The sequence below is a fragment of the Ixodes scapularis genome, unplaced genomic scaffold, assembly GCF_016920785.2.
Source record: "Ixodes scapularis isolate PalLabHiFi unplaced genomic scaffold, ASM1692078v2 PGA_scaffold12__126_contigs__length_90152505, whole genome shotgun sequence".
NCBI classification, from domain to species: Eukaryota; Metazoa; Arthropoda; class Arachnida; order Ixodida; family Ixodidae; genus Ixodes; species Ixodes scapularis.
The window spans coordinates 44,797,974-44,815,372 of NW_024609838.1; the positions used below are offsets into that span (position 1 = coordinate 44,797,974).

The 17,399-nt window shown below is 47.2% G+C and overlaps 1 pseudogene; it reads left to right on the plus strand.

Moving 5' to 3' along the window:
• Positions 1 to 650: 650 nt before the first annotated feature.
• Positions 651 to 11,522, plus strand: LOC115308889 (annotated as a pseudogene).
• The last annotated feature ends 5,877 nt before the right edge of the window (positions 11,523 to 17,399 follow it).

Consider the following 17,399-nt stretch of genomic DNA (forward strand, 5'->3'; position numbering starts at 1 on the left):
TGTTACAAAATATAGTGCTACACTTAAGTCCCCTTCACAAACTTGAGACTCCTTGGAACTGAGTACCTTAAAGCATCTTAAATTTTCTTACTACTAGAAAACACACTGACACGCTGACGCCATCTATGTGGTGATCCTTGAACTGCATTTCACTAGAGCGAAAGTTTGGTGGTATTTTCGACGTGGAATATGCGTCCTACTAATGAGAAATGGTCGTTGACACCACTGACAAAAGTTTTTTCGAGCCGAGAAAGAAAAGACGATGCGCGGATCAAATAGAAAATGTACGGGCTGCTAAGTGTTCCACCGCTTCCCGATAGATGGCGCCAGTGTTTTATCTCGTCCTTTTCTCGAAGTAACTATTTTAATAGGTTTCAAGGCACTCGGTCCTAAGAAGTTGCGAGTTCGGGAACTGGCCTTTACGTGTCATCATAGCAAAAACGAAAAAAAAAAAAACTGTAATGCCCCAAAATTATTGGACGGACAAGTTTCTTTTCGCTCTTGCAGTTTCCCCTAAAGACAAGAGTTGGATGCAAGTTACTTGATGACGTAAGATGCGGCATTTATTTAGGTGAGGTGTCAATTTAGGAACCGCGGCATGCTTAGACAACAAGTGAGGTTTTAAGTGCCGCTGCCTAACTTAAAGAGACATGCGTGCTGCACGATTCTGGATTCGACGCTCCTTGGCCGCCCTCCTCCTCTTCTGGAGTCTGGTTCTACTCGCAAGTCTGTGGTCCAACGGGGTGCCGGGTACCCGATGCAGGTGCTCTCACGACCAGAGCCCGACTACGCTACCTCAGGCCGATGGCTCAACACAGGAAAGGTAGGTGAAACCGCCAGCAAATAAAACCTTTATATCACCGTGTACAGATTGTGGGGAAGCCGCATCAGTTTGGTGGATCCACTCTTCTAAACACACGCACGTACGCTCTTTACAATCAACGCAGGATATCCCCGACGATAGTGATGTTGACCTGTGCGAAAGGCTTGGAACTCATCCTTGCCAGTCTCAAGTCAGCAATGCATTCTCTAGGGTTCCACTGAGGCTGATTCTGTACGCCGATGTTGAAAACATCAAGCGTCTTCAAGACAGGGTAACTACGGCGTCGCCCAGTGTGGTTTTCTGCACCGCAATTCCACGGTCCACTGCTCATTCAACTCAGGAAAGACAGTCTGCAGACACTAGCGAGTTTTAGGAAACTGTTTCTGCACATCCGATAGGGTACGATGGGTCCTTCGGTACGCACTGCGCATGTGCCAGTCTTCTGCGACGGCGGATGCGCAGTTCGTACAGGAGGGCCTATCGTACCGTATCGGATGAGCACAAACGGTTTCCTTAAACTCTCTATGTCGCATGCGTGTTTGTTGTTTGCATGAGGGCCCTGATACATTGGTCACAAAAGGCTGCCTAAAGATATTATGGCAAATGACAAGTGATGAGGCGACGAAAACTGATGTAAACTAAACGTTTCGTGTGGCGAACTTGTGCCAAAAACAAAAAGGAAATAGAAGATAATAACAAAGCGTCGCAAGCGTCGAAGTCGGCGAAACAGCAGAGTCGAACGCTGGGGCGAAACTGAATGCAGATCGCCACGCGGAGCCCCTTATGTACACCTGTGGGCCTTCTGGAATAATCGGCGTATAAGGTTCGGCGTGTAAAACATTCTAACCTCAAACAAGCAACATCGTTCTCGAATTTACGAGAACATTACTTTACAAAGTCAACGAAAATTCGCCTCCGCGGCCAGGAATCGAACCCTGGCTTTTTGCGTGGGAGGCAGGCGCGATAACTGTTAAGTCACGCGCGCGCTGCCTACTTGGCCAGTTGCGCGCGTGGCAATATCTTCGAAGCGGCACCATGACACAACAGCACACGACAAAACAGCACGCGACAAAACAGCACGGTCAATACAGCACGCGTCAAAAAAGCACAGCGTCAGAACAGCACGACGACAAAACAGCACGCGTCAAAATAGCACGCGACAAAACAGCACAGCGTCAAGATGGCACAGCGACAGAAGAGCATGTGCCAAAACAGCGCGGCGTCAAAACAGCACAGCGTCAGACAGCACAACGTCAAAACAGGACATTGACAATAGAGCTCGGGTTTGGCGTTTTCGGTTATTATTTTGAAATTCGGGGTACATTTTTCGGTTTTTATTTCAAGCAGAAGTTTTCGGTTTATTGCTGAGTATATTTGTAGACTCATAAACTTTTCAGTTCTTCTCGGTTTATTGACGAAAACCAGTATACAGACGAAAATGCAATATTTAAAGGCGTTTGTTTAAAATTAATAGTGAGTGAACCAGGTACTGCATTTCTTATTTGTTGCTGTCTGTGGCAGCCGACGCGACCTGTTGTGCAAGACGCACTGGGGCCCTATCGTGATCTGACATTATCGTCGTGGGCTCGTATTTGTACAAAGGACGAACATGAGCTTTACTACCACTTCGGTCGGAGCGGCAAATACCAAAATCCAAAAAATTGCAAGCATTCTACTCAGTGCGTCTTTCCCCCATTTTCACGACTGCGAGAGGTGGTTCATGCGCGCAGTCCAAGAAACGAAAATAAATCAATCGTATTTATGCCCTCCTCTAGTAGACGGAAGCTATGGGTGTTAAAAATGTGCCGAATTTACGGATGCCTTTTAATTTTATTGTTCAGTTCATGATTAAACTCTCTTCTTTGAACAAAGAAATCGACACACATATCCCTATCAGGTGAAAAACCCACATTCCGTCCAGAAGACCATTGCGTCGGTTCAACTTTTGTTGAAAGTTGAACCGATCTCGGAGACAGGCTAAACACTGCGGAAGGAAGTGGGCATACGGTCAGTAATGAAGCACATTCCCCCACTCACCCCTCCAAACGCCCTCGAAAATACGGACCTTTTTCAGTTAAAGCCGAATTTTTAAAAATGATTTCGTCGTACTTTTACCGGTTTTATCGGTTTAAGCCGAAGACGCTGAACCCTAAATATACCGATGGAGTTAAAAAATGCATGTCTCAAAGTAGGCACTGTAAAATAATGGAGGGTCTAGGCCAATTCCCCGAAGGTCATCTCGTCGACGGCCAATTTGTCGAATCCGTTCCCATGGGAGCAAGTTGGGAGTGGGGAGTATACTCGATGCGCACATGAAGGCTCCCTGGGCAGTACCGAAGCCCCCGCTGCTGCGTATTACGGCTATTTTTGAGCAGTTCTGCCAACATTGACGTTCAGGTTTGCTGGTAATGTCGTCTACAATAAATAAATAAATCGCACGACAATGTGCTTTTGTTAGTTGTTAAACATAAAAAAGAAAGTGTGTGCTGCAACGGAGTGCTTAGCCCACGCTGTACGGCAACAGCACTGAGGCTCTGGAATGTTTCTGCTTCACCGGTTTCCACTCGATCGAAGCCTTCGTCGGAAATAATCTGTGAATTTAACTGAAAACGACTTCTCGCCTGCAAACTGCAGCCACGTGTTTCCGGGACATTTTATTCAGGGCACACCTTTAATTCGCTCGACATTAAAGTTACCTTATCTTCCCGGTTCTATCAAGGCATCTGTAACCGGCGCATCTCCTGCTTTTTTGGGGAGACGTTCTACGCTTAGGTGGTAATTACGAAACGACGAGTACTATACGGAACCTCACCGGACCGCCGCAAACCAGACGGTTCATAACTTCAACTTATGAATTTCTTTTGCCTAGTAACTTTTCATCTTTCGTTGGTTCTAAGAAGAAGAAAAAAGACCAGACAACGCGTTTAACATTGACGCGAAGATATCACCTCTTACTACCCAATCTCTTCAGAGATCAGCGTAGTTAAGTAGTAGCAACTACTGCTAACTTCGTTTGTTTTTATCAATAACACAGCAGCACCAGTCGGGTCACTGACTTAGCAATGAAATAGGCAATAAATTCCTTTATAGCCTAGCGACAATAAATGAAAGGGTTAAGGAGGTTCGAAAATATTCACGCAGAGGGAGGTGAAGAGCGCGCTCGAAGTTGCTACATCCGTGCTGTTTTGTCGCTGTGCTGTTTTGCCGCCGCGCTGTTTTGGCACGTGCTCTTCTGTCGCTGTGCCGTTTTGACGTTGTGCTGTTTTGTCGCGTGCTATTTTGACGCCTGCTGTTTTGTCGCCGTGCTGTTTTGACGCAGTGCTGTTTTGACGCGTGCTGTTTTGACCGTGCTATTTTGTCGCGTGCTGTTTTGTCGTGTGCTGTTCTGTCGCGTTCCCCTTCGAAGCATATATATTTATGAAACAAAGATGTCTGCATCAAACACCATATCTTTTTGAATGGCAATAACAGTTCTGCGCTTAAAAGCGAAAAAAAAAAGAAGAAAACCGGGAGCCTTTGTCGCTCCAAATTACCCATAAACCAACTCTAGAATAGTTAACAGGCTAACCTGTGACCAGACCCAGATGTTACTTAGATTGTACACGTCAAATTTCAGAGGAGAAACGTCTCTTGCGGCTGTGAAATTTCAGAATTTTTGTGAGTTTGCTTCTTGTAGAAAATGCAGTGAACGAATCTTTTAAACCTCTTACTTTATTGCTATCAGGGAAGAGTTGTAGAGCAAAGATGTAACTAACATAGTTGCACCTCTAGCGTGGGATCAGATTGTGAGGATAATTATCAGGTTATTTGTAAACCAGAGTTAGACTTTCGGTTCGGATAACTAGCTTATTGCGTTACTTCTTCAATCAATAACTTTACGAATTGTTTTTTTCTTTTTTGACACTCAACAGCTACAATCGTGTAATTCAAAAACAATACTGAAATAGGTCTCGTGTAGGACTTGTTTTGTTGATATGTCTGTTGTGGACAGTCTGCATCACGGTGGGAGAAGGAAGTTTTGTATGAACGGCCAGGCTTCGCTACGGAACAGGTGCATCGAAGGTTTGCTCTCAATTTTGGAAAACACCGTGAGATGGCGCAGCATGACAGGAGCTCAAGAAACCATCCTTATTTGCTCACACCCCTTGAAAGCACGTGGCGTGCGACGGCGCCTGCGCGCGGAGCCCGAGCCCGATACGCCCCTGCCGGGAGATATGCGACGTCCTAATAGAATATCGGCCCCCTTTCAGGTTTTGTTCCAACACCCCTTTTTTCTTCTACCGTGGTCTCCATATAGACCAACACGTGGCTCTGACGTCATGTAGATGGGGTGCCGCAGCTGCTGACGTGGCAATGGCGCAGACGCTTAACTTCAATTTATTGCACACAGACCGGGCTTGTCTAATATAGACTTTGTCTACTTTGTCGCCATTTTTTTTGCTCGCTGTTGGCGTTTTACTTTACACAAACATAGTTTCTGAGCACGTGCAGTGCCACTCCTCGTGTGGGGAATATATGGGCTTGTTTGTAAACAGCGCGTCGGCCTATACACCTCGTAATATTGCGTTGATCTGGTCGTCCAGATCGTGGAGTGACCTACGACCCGCGCTTGGTGATGTTACCCATGAAGGACTTCAAAACGTGGAAGAAACTGTTCGTGCTCTGCGCTACGCAGCGACTCTTCCTCCCGGTGGGTGTTTGCTTGGTATGCCAGCAAATTCTTGTGACGAGGTTCCGATGCACCGTACCGCCAAGGACGGCCTTCTTCTTTCTGCGGCTATAGTGCATAGAGGCAGTATAACATGGGACATCACCATCATCATCATCACTGTTTCTTTTTTTATCTTTCAAACACCAATGGTGATGAAGTCCAATGCGGCGTGCATTTAGCGAAAATATGAGCTTCCTAATTTATGGCTAACAGAAAGGGCCAAATGCCGCATTGGGTGCCTTTGGCATGCCGTCTTCAAACCGAGTAAAGACGGCAGTCCATTACCTGGGCCTCCCCTCATGACTTTAAAGCCGAACCGTCATGAACATCTAGCTCATATTTCCGCACTCTCTACCAGCGTCTGATTAAGGTATCTTTTTTCTGTCACACTTTCAAAACAATGACTGTCTGCCGGTTGCAAAAAAATCATGCGTAATACATGGGTCATTGCTGATGAATGATGTCATGAAATGATTTTTCTTCATCACGTGAGATTTAGGGTTGAGAATACTCTCCACACTCATAATCACAAAGCACACAGCAACATTTGTTTATATTTAAAGGCTCGTCAGGTTTTCAGAATCAAGTCTCCAAGTAGCCTTCCCAGTCTCAATGTTTAAACACCACGATTATTACGCAACAGATCTCCTGCACTTTTTTCATTCCTTCGCCTAAACGGCCTTTTTTGATTTTCGCAAAAATCAACCGGCGCATAGTACCACGTCGCAGAAGAAGCTTAATTCTTGTGCCTATAGCGCGTTTCCATCTGGCGTGTTTACCGGGTTCTCGGAAGGGAAGCCTCGAATTTCGCCTGATGCTGTCATGGAAGTGTTTGGTTGTTGCCTGTCGCGATTCTGGCGGTGGAAACCAAACCGAACACAAAGTCGATGGAAACGAAACCGATCACGAGCTTGGACGACGCGACGATAGTGATCCTTGCATCCGCTAGCCTTTTTCCCCAGCATCTCCACCCGACAGCACGGTCCAACTCAGGCCATGGTGAGCGTTTGCTATTTAATGCGGACGCCTCCGTAAATTTGTAGGAATCGCGCATGTGCTTTATTTTTGATTGGCGAAAAGGAAGGCACAGAGAAAGGCTTAGAGGTTTGGGGACGATGAACGATTTTGGTCCCTCCTCGCTGCTCGTAATACAAACGCCGCCCACAAGCGACGTGACCCCAATCAAGCACTCGGGAACTCTCTGGAATGCAGGCTTAAGTTACGCCGCGGAAGCTTACACGACCGCTCCTGCAACGTGACTTTGCGTTGCTAGTTTTTGATGCTTGGGTGGGATAGGACGGTAAACCCGACAATCGAAGACGCGTTGCAGGCGGTATAGCTTAAAGTGAATGGCTTGGATTTTTCCTTTCTTTTTTGCCGACTGTAACCAATACTACATAGACGGCAAGGCCCGGCAATGACGCCGTTATTGGTAGATCTTTGATCTTCCCTCCAAAAAAAACTCTGTTATCCAAAAGAAAGAACACATGCAGTGTGATTTTTCGTGACAATTTCGGCGCGGCGTTACCTGCAGGACATGCTACCGAATTAGGATGCGGTCTTGTACGTGGACGCTGACACCCAGTTTTTGAACCCTGTCGAGGAACTCTGGAGTGTCTTTGGGAAGATAAACGTGAGCCATCTGATGGCCCTAGGTCACTACATTAAAGACGTAGATCACAGCTGGTACCATCAGCGAAGCAAGCACCCTTACCATCCACCATTCGGTACGTATGTACATACACTGCGCGACACTGTTAGCACTATCATGACATCGCCGCTTGTTCTTACCTTACATCAAAAAGGATATTGCCGGCCAATTTCCGTTATTACACCAGACGAGTGCTTTCGACCACGCTAGCAGTTTTTGTTGATGACAGCCCTTAACCGAAAGTCACACTGCGTATATATCATTGAGAAGATACGATGTGTGCTGCAGACTTGATAAGCGAGTTATCTAGGGACAGCTCTCAAGCATGTGTGAAGTGTATGCTTCATACATTCATGTAACGCTTGTTCCATATAAGAAAGTCAGGCAGTGTACTTACTTGTCCCTAAGCAATAAAAATGCTACCTCTTATATATATATATATATTGTTTTGCTTTTCAATTTATAACAAATAATGCTGTTTTTTTAAGAAGATAAAAGGTCGAAGAGCCGGCAGAAAAATCAAATTCAACGTTCGTGCTTAGACAACGTAAAGTCGGTCTGCCTCTGAGATATGGCGACAGTGGTCTACGCTGTAGATAAGACATGTAGCCAATGCAGTACGGCTGCTAGCCTCGGGACTTTAGCATTCATCACGCTGTACGGGTACTCGGCCTCGCGCTAAAAAGATGCTCGTCGTGATCAAAACGGCCAGGGGTGGGGATTGGACTAAGGATGCCTGGGCTCCGCATCCCAGGCAGCACATAAACGTGAAGGAAACGTCGAAAGAACGTCGAAGACATCTGTAACGTGACGTCGTACAACGTCGAACGTCCGGACGTTACCTTCCTTCGACGTCGATGAAACCTTTAAATGTCCGCGAGAAAAGGTGCACAGGAGGTTGAGAAAACGTTCCCAATGACGTTTATCACACGTCACATGCACGTCTCAGTGGGCCGTTGCGTCCTCCTTCGACGTTTATGATACGTGCGTTTACGACATTCGGATTACCAACGACGTTTATAGAACGTCGAAAAACCATTCCAAATTACGTTCCCTAGGCGTCGTAGGGAAGACGGTGAGTCCACCCCCCGCTCCCCCTAAAAAAAAATGCTTTTTGAGTATTATTGCGGAGGCAAGTGGCCCTCATGCAAGTACAAAGAAAGCTACTAAAACACAGGTCTGGTACGAACTGTTTATTTTAGCATTTTCAGACACGAGATGCACAACGGAGCGCCGCCAAAAGACGTCCCTGGATGTGGCAGCCAGAAGTATATAAAACAAACAAAATCACCCAAAAGAAATTAACAAGGCACGATGTCGCGCAGCGCGGAATGTTTCCACCGCTTACCTTGTTCTGCTTTGATTAATCCGCTGGCGCGCATGCTTTACCCACCCCATTGCACGTAGCTGGTACTCTCGCTGCCTGCACGGGAATGGTTTCAGAAGTGGGATCCCGTGCGCTGGGCCTTCTTGACTGGGATCGTCGGAGGCGTCTGAAGGGCCTTGATCCGAGACTGGACTTGACGCATCATTATGTGCACTGCCCCTTCTTTTCGGGGGGGCGTCATTCATATCCTCACGGGCACCTTGATCCGAGCAGAAATACGATTCATCGTGTGAAGCGTCATAGCCTTGAGAAAGGTCCGCGAGTCGTGACTGAACACGACGGCGTTTTTGGCGATCACCAATTTCTTCATAGGGGGCGACTTGAGCGACTCAGTATCGCAGAACTTTTACTGTATGTAGACTGGAAGAAATCACGGCGACAAGCAGAATGCTTGTAGACTCGGTAGACGTGACAGCCGGTCCTAGTGACTGACTTTCAGAAAAAGCTGGACCGGGTTATACCCAGAGCTGTTTTCTCCCGGGCCCCCGGCCAACGTAGAATTCACTGAAATATTTTTGGAACGACTGAGAGAATACGTGCACCCGGAACTAACGTTTGTCGACTGTTCGTCACCCTCGCCACTATCTTCCCCCACCTTTCTCTCTCGCCCTCTTCTTGCCGATTTTCCCGACGCATCGCATGGGGCTCTATGGAGATACCAGTGGCATGTCCTCTGCTTGCCTTTTCCGCTCTTTTTCGCGCCGCGTTAACGCCGGCTTTTTTTTTTTTCCGACACGTAGGTGCGGGCTGCACTTGAACGCTTTTTGGACCGTCATGTGTGCCATCCAACGGTTGGCATCATGAGTGCAATCTACACAAACTGTTGATAGTATCTACCGGATTTCGTCATTGACGGGCATTTTATTTTTTGGAGTAGTGTTCAAAAATGCGCAAGTGTGCAGTGAAATTGTGCTCCGATATAGTGTGTGCCGGCGTGCGATTTTTGTTGGGGTACGTTATCAGTGCCAAAGAAAGCAAGATTTGTTTTGACAGTCACGTAACAAGACTGCGCACCGATCTACCAAAAGCGCTAATGTGCTGATGTGCCGAAAGTTGGTGTTGTGGATGAACTGATTTTGATGCGAATTTTGTGGTTGTGCGCAAGTGAGCATGGGTAACAAAACACGAAGAAAAATTGCCGAACCTTAAAACAATGCCAGGTGGTCGCGGAGCAGTATGGATGCTCCTAGGAAATGATACATGCCTGAAATCACCTGGAGAGAGGATAGTGTGGCGACGCGCCTGTGGCGCGTCCCAGGACCCACGCAAGACGACAACGCGCGTGCGAAAAACGAGAATGGCACAATTCGATTCGTTCTAGACGCCATGGGCTTCACTTCCATTGGCATGAATTCCAAATTAAAACCATAACAATATTTTAAACAAACCAAAAGTATAACAAGCAGATGAAAAAGGAATGATATTCCCGACATGCCTTCATGTTATTTCTTTTCGTCCATTGCACATTGAGTTTTGTATATGCCCTCCCTACCGTAATCCCATGTGCAATAATAGTATCTCGAAATGAATAAATTAGTGTATAAATAAATACATTTCTCGAGCTCTCAAAAATTAAGTTTTGTTTGCGGCTCTTGAGCAGTGTCACCTTGACCACAGCTGTAATTAAGCTTTTAACGCTGAACGCGTATTGTACGTGATTTTGCGGCTGTAGATGGAGCTGGAAACGCTAAAAGAAAACACAAAACAAAGGTTGTGGCGCAAGGGCGTCAATGACAGGACAAAAATGGAACGTAATTTAAATGTCCTCAACGTTGAACAAAACGTGAGTGGTCGACGTTGCCAGTACGTCCTGTACGTCGCTTACGACAGTTAGGTGTGAACGCGACGTCGCTGAAACGTCACTGACGGGGCAACAATGTAGCGTCACTATATGGACTTTATTTTAACGTCGAAGAAAGGTGTGTGTTCGACGCTGCCAAAACGTCTTGTCTCGACGTCGTGGCGACGATGACGACGTAGAAGTTGAAACATGACGTCGCCAGCATGTCACGGACCGGACGATAATAGAACGTCATTTATGAACTTCACTTCAACGTCAAAGAAACGTGAGGGTTGGACGTTGCCTGAACGTCGTGCATTTACGTCGTGGGAACGTTGACGACGTTTGAGTTGAAATACAACGTCGTCACAACGTCACTGATTGAACTCTAATGGAACGTTATATAAGGACGTCACCTCAACATCGAAAAAACGTGATCGAAGTCACGCGGGACGTCGCGGACGTCAGGGACCAGTTTTCGACGTTTCCACGACGTTTCGTGCTGCCTGGGATGTGTGATCTTTCGATGCACGTGATCCCAGCTCCGGTATCAATTTCTTCACTAAATGTAGCGGGGAAAAGTTTCCCCTAAATATAGGGGGACGATTTTTCCGCTAAACGTAGCGCTGTCAGGCGATGTGAAGTATTATTATGACAAGATAATATTAGCTTACGTGACACCATTATGTCCCGTGACTCTGTTTCGTCAATGACGTCGTGGGTTGTGGGGCTGTGTGTGGTCTGTGCGCAGCAGAGCGTGCCGGTGGGAGACGCGGCGAGTAACCGGGATTTGTTACTGCCACAGGAGCGAACTCCGGCGTAATGCCCATGAACCTCACGCGCATGCGCAGCTTTGACTGGGTGTCGCGCATGGCGCCCCTGATGGAAGAGTACGCTGGCCGGATCCCCTTGGCTGACCAGGACTTGATGAACATCCTTTTCAGCGCCCACCCGGACAAGCTGCTCATGTTGACGTGCAGGTGGGGCTACCGCCAGGACAACTGCAGGTTCCACGATTCGTGCTCGGGAGAAACGCCCGCCTAGTTGCACGGGAACGTGAAGTGTTTCATCGATTCGTTCAGGGCACCCGCCTTCTGTACCATCCACCGGGTTATGCGTAAGGTGCGCGAGCCGTGCTGTTTTTTAACAGACACACAAACAGGCAGATAGAGAGAAAGAACAAACACGAAGTGCAATATGTTGAGCTGTCATACGGCTGAAGTGTGTATATTGGGCATGCTCTCTCTGTATGATCGGCGTTGAAGCTTATCTGTGTGAAGCCAGCGTAGCAACACAGATTATCTGCATGTCATAGTCGGTGACACCCCACAACACTGAGTATACTATTATCTTTTGGGCGTAACTTGATAATAACGCCGGATACGAATCACGAAGGAAAAAGCGGTAATACAATAAGCGACGCGTTTCTTTAGCTGTCAGCTACTCAACCCATTCCTTGTGCACCGGTCTTTGTCAACGGCAATTGAGCTGGTGTTAATTATTGACGTTATAAGCTAACCTTCAGCTTTCATCAGACGCCTGCTCTGCTCAACTCAGCCGCTATATTATTTGGCTGCAAGTAACTTGGTCTCAAATTCGCTGCCAGTTGGGATTATTTTTGAATTCATGTTTTAATATTGGTCTCAATGAGTTTCATATAACTTTAAGGTGCGTGTGACTGTGGAACGGTGCAGCCGAGCGTTACAGTTTGTAATGTAAATGAGCGCAGAAACAGATTTTGTGTTGACATCAATGTCGTGCCTAGCGAATGAAATTCGACCCGAATTTTATTTGCGAGCTGGCACGCGGTCACATTTTATGACGTCCGCTTATAATGACGCTACTGTGGCTTCCATCATGATTTTGGGGGAACTCAAACATCGTTGCTCTTGGCTCCACTGAAAAGTCGTAAAAAAGTAAAATACAAAAAAAAAAAAAAAATCCGAGGACACCTAAGCACTTTTTGTGAGTTGTGAATTCGACAGCATTAATGTCGTTCTTCCGCCCCCTTAGTTCGTCTGCTGTGTACAGGCGTGCCAAGGTTGCGGCCGCCGCCATAATAGAAGCTTCAGGCACCGCCATGTTCCTCAAGCTCCAAGAGAAGCCGAAGCGACCGCAGCGCCGACAGCGAGTGCGGCGGTGCGCCGCGCAGACCGCCCTGGCTCGCTCACGACTGCTGCGCCGCTGGGTTAAAAGAGCTGTGCAACGAGTTTAACCTGAAAGAGTTTGCATCTCATAATTTTGACACTGTTTATCTTGTCACGAAGGACAGAAGACATATCTCCTTCCTTAGAAATGTTGCGATTCCGCCGCATAATTGCGAGGCAAAAATTAAAATATTTCCCGCCCTGCAGCCGCGAGCGCTGCTGCCTGGAGAACCACGCCGCATGATGTCAATGGGGGACTTGTAAAAACATAGCAAGTTGCTCAAAAACCTACGCGATAATAGATAATTTTGCGATAAATCTTGCCGTTCCAACAGATATATAATCGGTGAAAAACCTGGTATCATCGACAAAACTTTTATTATATGGAGTTTTAGCGTCGCATCTATCCGAGATCAACAAAACCGCCACCCCTATCTGCTACCGCGAACAGCCGCCAGAAGGCGGAGGGGGACGGGGCCAGAGCCGGACGGAGATCGCCGTACCCGGATGTTACTTTCCTCCCTTCGCCATGTTGATCGCAGTGCACAACCACGTGGTCACGTGGTAACGAGCGGATAAGTTCTCGCTGCTCACTGATGGCTCTAGAGAGGGAGCTTCACCGGAACTGCGCGCGTTCCTCATTGACGTCACAACGCACGTGACTCGAAAGGTGGGGAAGGAGCTGAGAGGTGCCTTCGTCTATTTATAAAATAAAAACTAGGACATGGAGGAAAAAGCGGTTTTTTGCTCTTTCCTTCAGAATGGTCGAGACACGAACTCCCAAATTATTTAAGCAGAGAAATGAAATTGTTGCACAGCTCTTTTGAGCGCGATCCATACCAACGCGCTTTTGTGCGTGTGTAGGTCATGCACTTCCGGGAAATTCCGTATTTCGGGACTTTTTTTGCCGTTTCCGGTACGCTTTCTGAGTCGCAACCGTGCGCTTTGGTTAGGACGGTGTGCTTTCGGGCGAGGCGGGCGAGCGAAGAGCATCTGCGCCAGACGGCGAAAAGACGCGGAGACGGAACTAGTGCCCTCCGCCGATTGACACAAAGAGGACCGCCCTACAACGTCACAGCGCGTTTTCGTGCGCGCTCATTAAAACTTGAAATCATCCAACTTTCCTATGCGCACTCGGAAGGTGGAAGGAATCGGCGTGACGTAACGAAATACGTAATTTCCGGTAGCCGCATGACCTACGCGCGCACAAAAACGCGTTGGTTTGAATCCCGCTTTAAGCGCGATCCAAACCAACGCTTCTTTTTGCGCCTGTAGGTCGTGCGGCTGCGGATGTGACGCATTTCGTGGCGTTTTTGCTGTTTCCGGGCGCGCTTTCTGAGTCAGAACCGTGCGCTTTGGTTTGGACGGGCGAAACTTCGGGCGAGCGCGCACGCGCGCACGCGGGCACGAGCGCACAAGCAAAGTGCAACTGCGACAGACTGGCCGGCCAGACGGCGAGAGAAAGAGAGAGAGAGAGAGATCGCGTTGTCATGTTGGAAGAGAATAAAAGGGGGGGGGGAGGAGAGGGCAGCCAGACGGCGAGAAACGCGGAGCCGGAACTAGCTTGCCCTCCATCGATTGGCCGGGACACAGGAGCGCCCTACACGTCACCGCGCGTTTTTGTGCGCGTTGAGAAAGAAGTTGAAATCAACCAACTTTCTTGTGCGCGCCCGGAAGGAGCGAAGAAGCGGCGCGACGTCACGAAAATACGTCACATCCGCAGCCGCACGACCTACAGGCGCAAAAAGAAGCGTTGGTTTGGATCGCGCTTTAGGCAGCTTCTGAAGCGCGCAGCGCGGCGCGGCTCGTGCTAAAATTACGTGTTCTTTCATCATCATCGAGCTGTGGGTACCAGGTGACGACATTAGACCTCAAAGCGTAACTTAACGTTAGGTCTAAGTTCAGACGAGCGTATACCCACGAACCCTCCCCCCCCCCCCCCCCCCAGCCCCTCACATCAAAAACCTGTGTGTACCGGTTAATGATGGCAGACCTCGAAGCGTAACGATAGGCCTAACATTAGGCTTAACGGCAGGCAAGCGCTTACCCGCGTCTCTTCCTCCCGCCGCGCTGCCAGCAGTTCGGCTGGCCCCTTAGCAACGATGACGCCGTTGCTATGGGGCCACATGACGCGTCGCAGCCAATGGGAATCTACGTGTCGTTTCGCTCAGCCAATTGGAATTTCCGTGCCGTTTTTCGCTGCTACTGACAACGCCGGCTTCGCTCCAGAGGAAAGATAATTACATTAAAAATAATTATGATGTGTATACTTGAGCAAAGGAAGGTTAGTCAGTGCAGGTGGGCATCTCAGCAACAGCACCTAGACTTTAAGGCCTCTCAGATCTTCCTATGCCGTCGCGCTATGGGCCTGGCCACCAGGGTGGTGTTGGCCGCCTGACAGCTTCTCTATTTTTCAGTCGTTCGGCAATGATGGCGGAGACTATAGCGTAGTGCGTTTCGCCGAATTCATCCTTCAGTTTGAAGTGATTTCTCACCGCACTCGGGAGGATCTGCACGTAACACTGTGTGCTGTGATGTGTACTGTGATGTGAAAGAAAAGGGCAAGAAACCTGGGCGCCTAGATACTTTCACGGAAATTAATTTGAGGGATAAGAAGAAAACGGTTTCGATTTGACATCGTCGTGCTGGAATTACAGATGGTAATTTTTCTTGACAATTACGCTACTGTTGAGTTCTTTGCAATTTTGTGTGCACCGATATTTTTACAATGCTTTTATAAATGACTAAACTTTAAATGGTTTAGGTCTAGTCTTGGAATCCTGCTGAGCACGATAGTTCATTAAAGCCGGGGTCGCACTGGTTATGCATCATACGAAGGGGGGGGGGGGGGGTGGACCGGGTGGCCGTACACTGTAAAAAAAAAATCCTGTCAAATCACTAGAAATTTCCAGTTAATTTTGATGCCGGTACAATTATCGTTGTCCTGCATCACAGTCACAGCCTTGACTATGTATTACTTGCATGACATTAATGAGGCCCTACGGATTTTGCTTGTAACTTGAGCCGTAGAAGCATGGCAGAAAACCGTTACTCTGCGTCACTGTACAGCACGTGATGCATAGATACGGGAATTATCCCGGCATCGAAACTTACCTGGCGTGTTGTCCGTAACTTGCGACGGCAGAAAACCGCAACTCCTAATGACTGAGGTGTACGTAATCCGCTACGACAGGAATTGTTCCTGCATAAAAAATTAGCTGGCATGTTGTTCACATCTTGGGGCGACGGCCAGAGCCTGTTGACCTGCTAGCTGCAGTGACTTAACAAAACGAACGTCTCAGTGAGCAGTAAATATAGCATTTTACTGCTATATTTATTGTTCACTGAGATGTCCGTTTTGTTAAATCATTGCAGCTAGCACTTCAACAGGCTCTGGCCATTGCTGCAATTGCCAGAGCCTATTGAGCCACTAATTTTTAGTGTCGTAACGGTTACCGTCGTCACAAATGACGTGCAGCTCAGTGATTGAGAGCTGCAGGTTTCTGCCGGTACAAGTCACAGACGACACGGAAACTAATTTGTGATGCGGGAACAATTCAAAGTAAATATCTCGTGCCCAGGGAATGTGATTAGGCTGTGGGCCCAATTTACTTTCAGGAGTTAACGCCAGCTGCGCACCCAAGGAATTATCAGGTGCTTAAACACTGTGTTAGATATTTCAAGGAAGTGCACAGAAGATACAGTATTAAGTAAAACATATTCATACATTGATTGTTAAGAAATAATTAGTGGGCCATGTCCATCTTTCACATGGAAGGCAATCTCTAATTTCCAGAGCAAACAAGTCCAGATAAAGAATTACAGAACTTGGAAAACAACAAAACAACAACAACAACAACAAAAAAGTGGAATGTGGTTAGGTTAAGCAAAAACACAGATCTTTATCAAGGACCTCATTGCCTTTAAATCGATGCAATGACTAAATCAGTCCCATCTTTGACAACGGCAAAGCAACACGACTCTTTTAACATAACGAATAAATCACAAATGTCAAAACAAGCATTTTTTCCTAACATGAAAATAATGGGAGGAAGATTCATACGAGTTTTCCTCAAGTAATCGGTGCCACCGCTACAATAATTGACACCGCTCTTCCTCCCATGTAAGGCATCAATAATCGTTCCAGCCAATGAGAAGCTACTATAAAGGGAAACTAAGCGTTAAACACTTTTCTCGAAGGGTGGCCACTTTTTGCTCGAGCACATATTTTAATAGTCGCTTTTACGTAGGGAAATATAAGCGAGTAACTCAGGGATCCTCAATTTCATGAAATAACAAAATTGTTTTTACTATGGAAGCTCACCGTGGGACAGAATCGGTTTGTGATTGTGTACCTCAGTCCTATTTATTATCGAGCGGTAACACATCATGTCCGCTGAAATATTTAATAAATCGTAGCAGCAAAAGCAGGTGGCATGTAGTCGTCTGATTTCAGCCAGCATCTAATAGAGAGTCTCAAGAGTGTGTTCAACTGCAAGATTGGGCATGTGGTTATGAGTGCCATGAAATTACAAAATTTTGCTGTGGGTCAATGGGGCTACGGGTGGCTTTTCAACGTAAAGCCGGTTATAAACAGATGCTTGAAGATTTTACGCGAAGAATAAAGTAACACTTTTCTATAGACACCATTTTTATCCGATAGGCTAGACATTTTTACACGCGAAAAAGTGTTTAATCCGCCATCTCTAACGCCGCCGTTAAAATGCAAACGCGCTCCGCGGTTTGAGTAGAACGCGCTCTCACTTGAGGCTCTTCTTACAGATCGCACCAGGAGGTGCACAAGTGCTGCGCCCAGAATTTAGGTGGTGCATATTTCCTGGCTGTTACCAGCCAAGCATTCATGTTTGCTGTACCAAATGAAAACTGATGACTGTTGCAA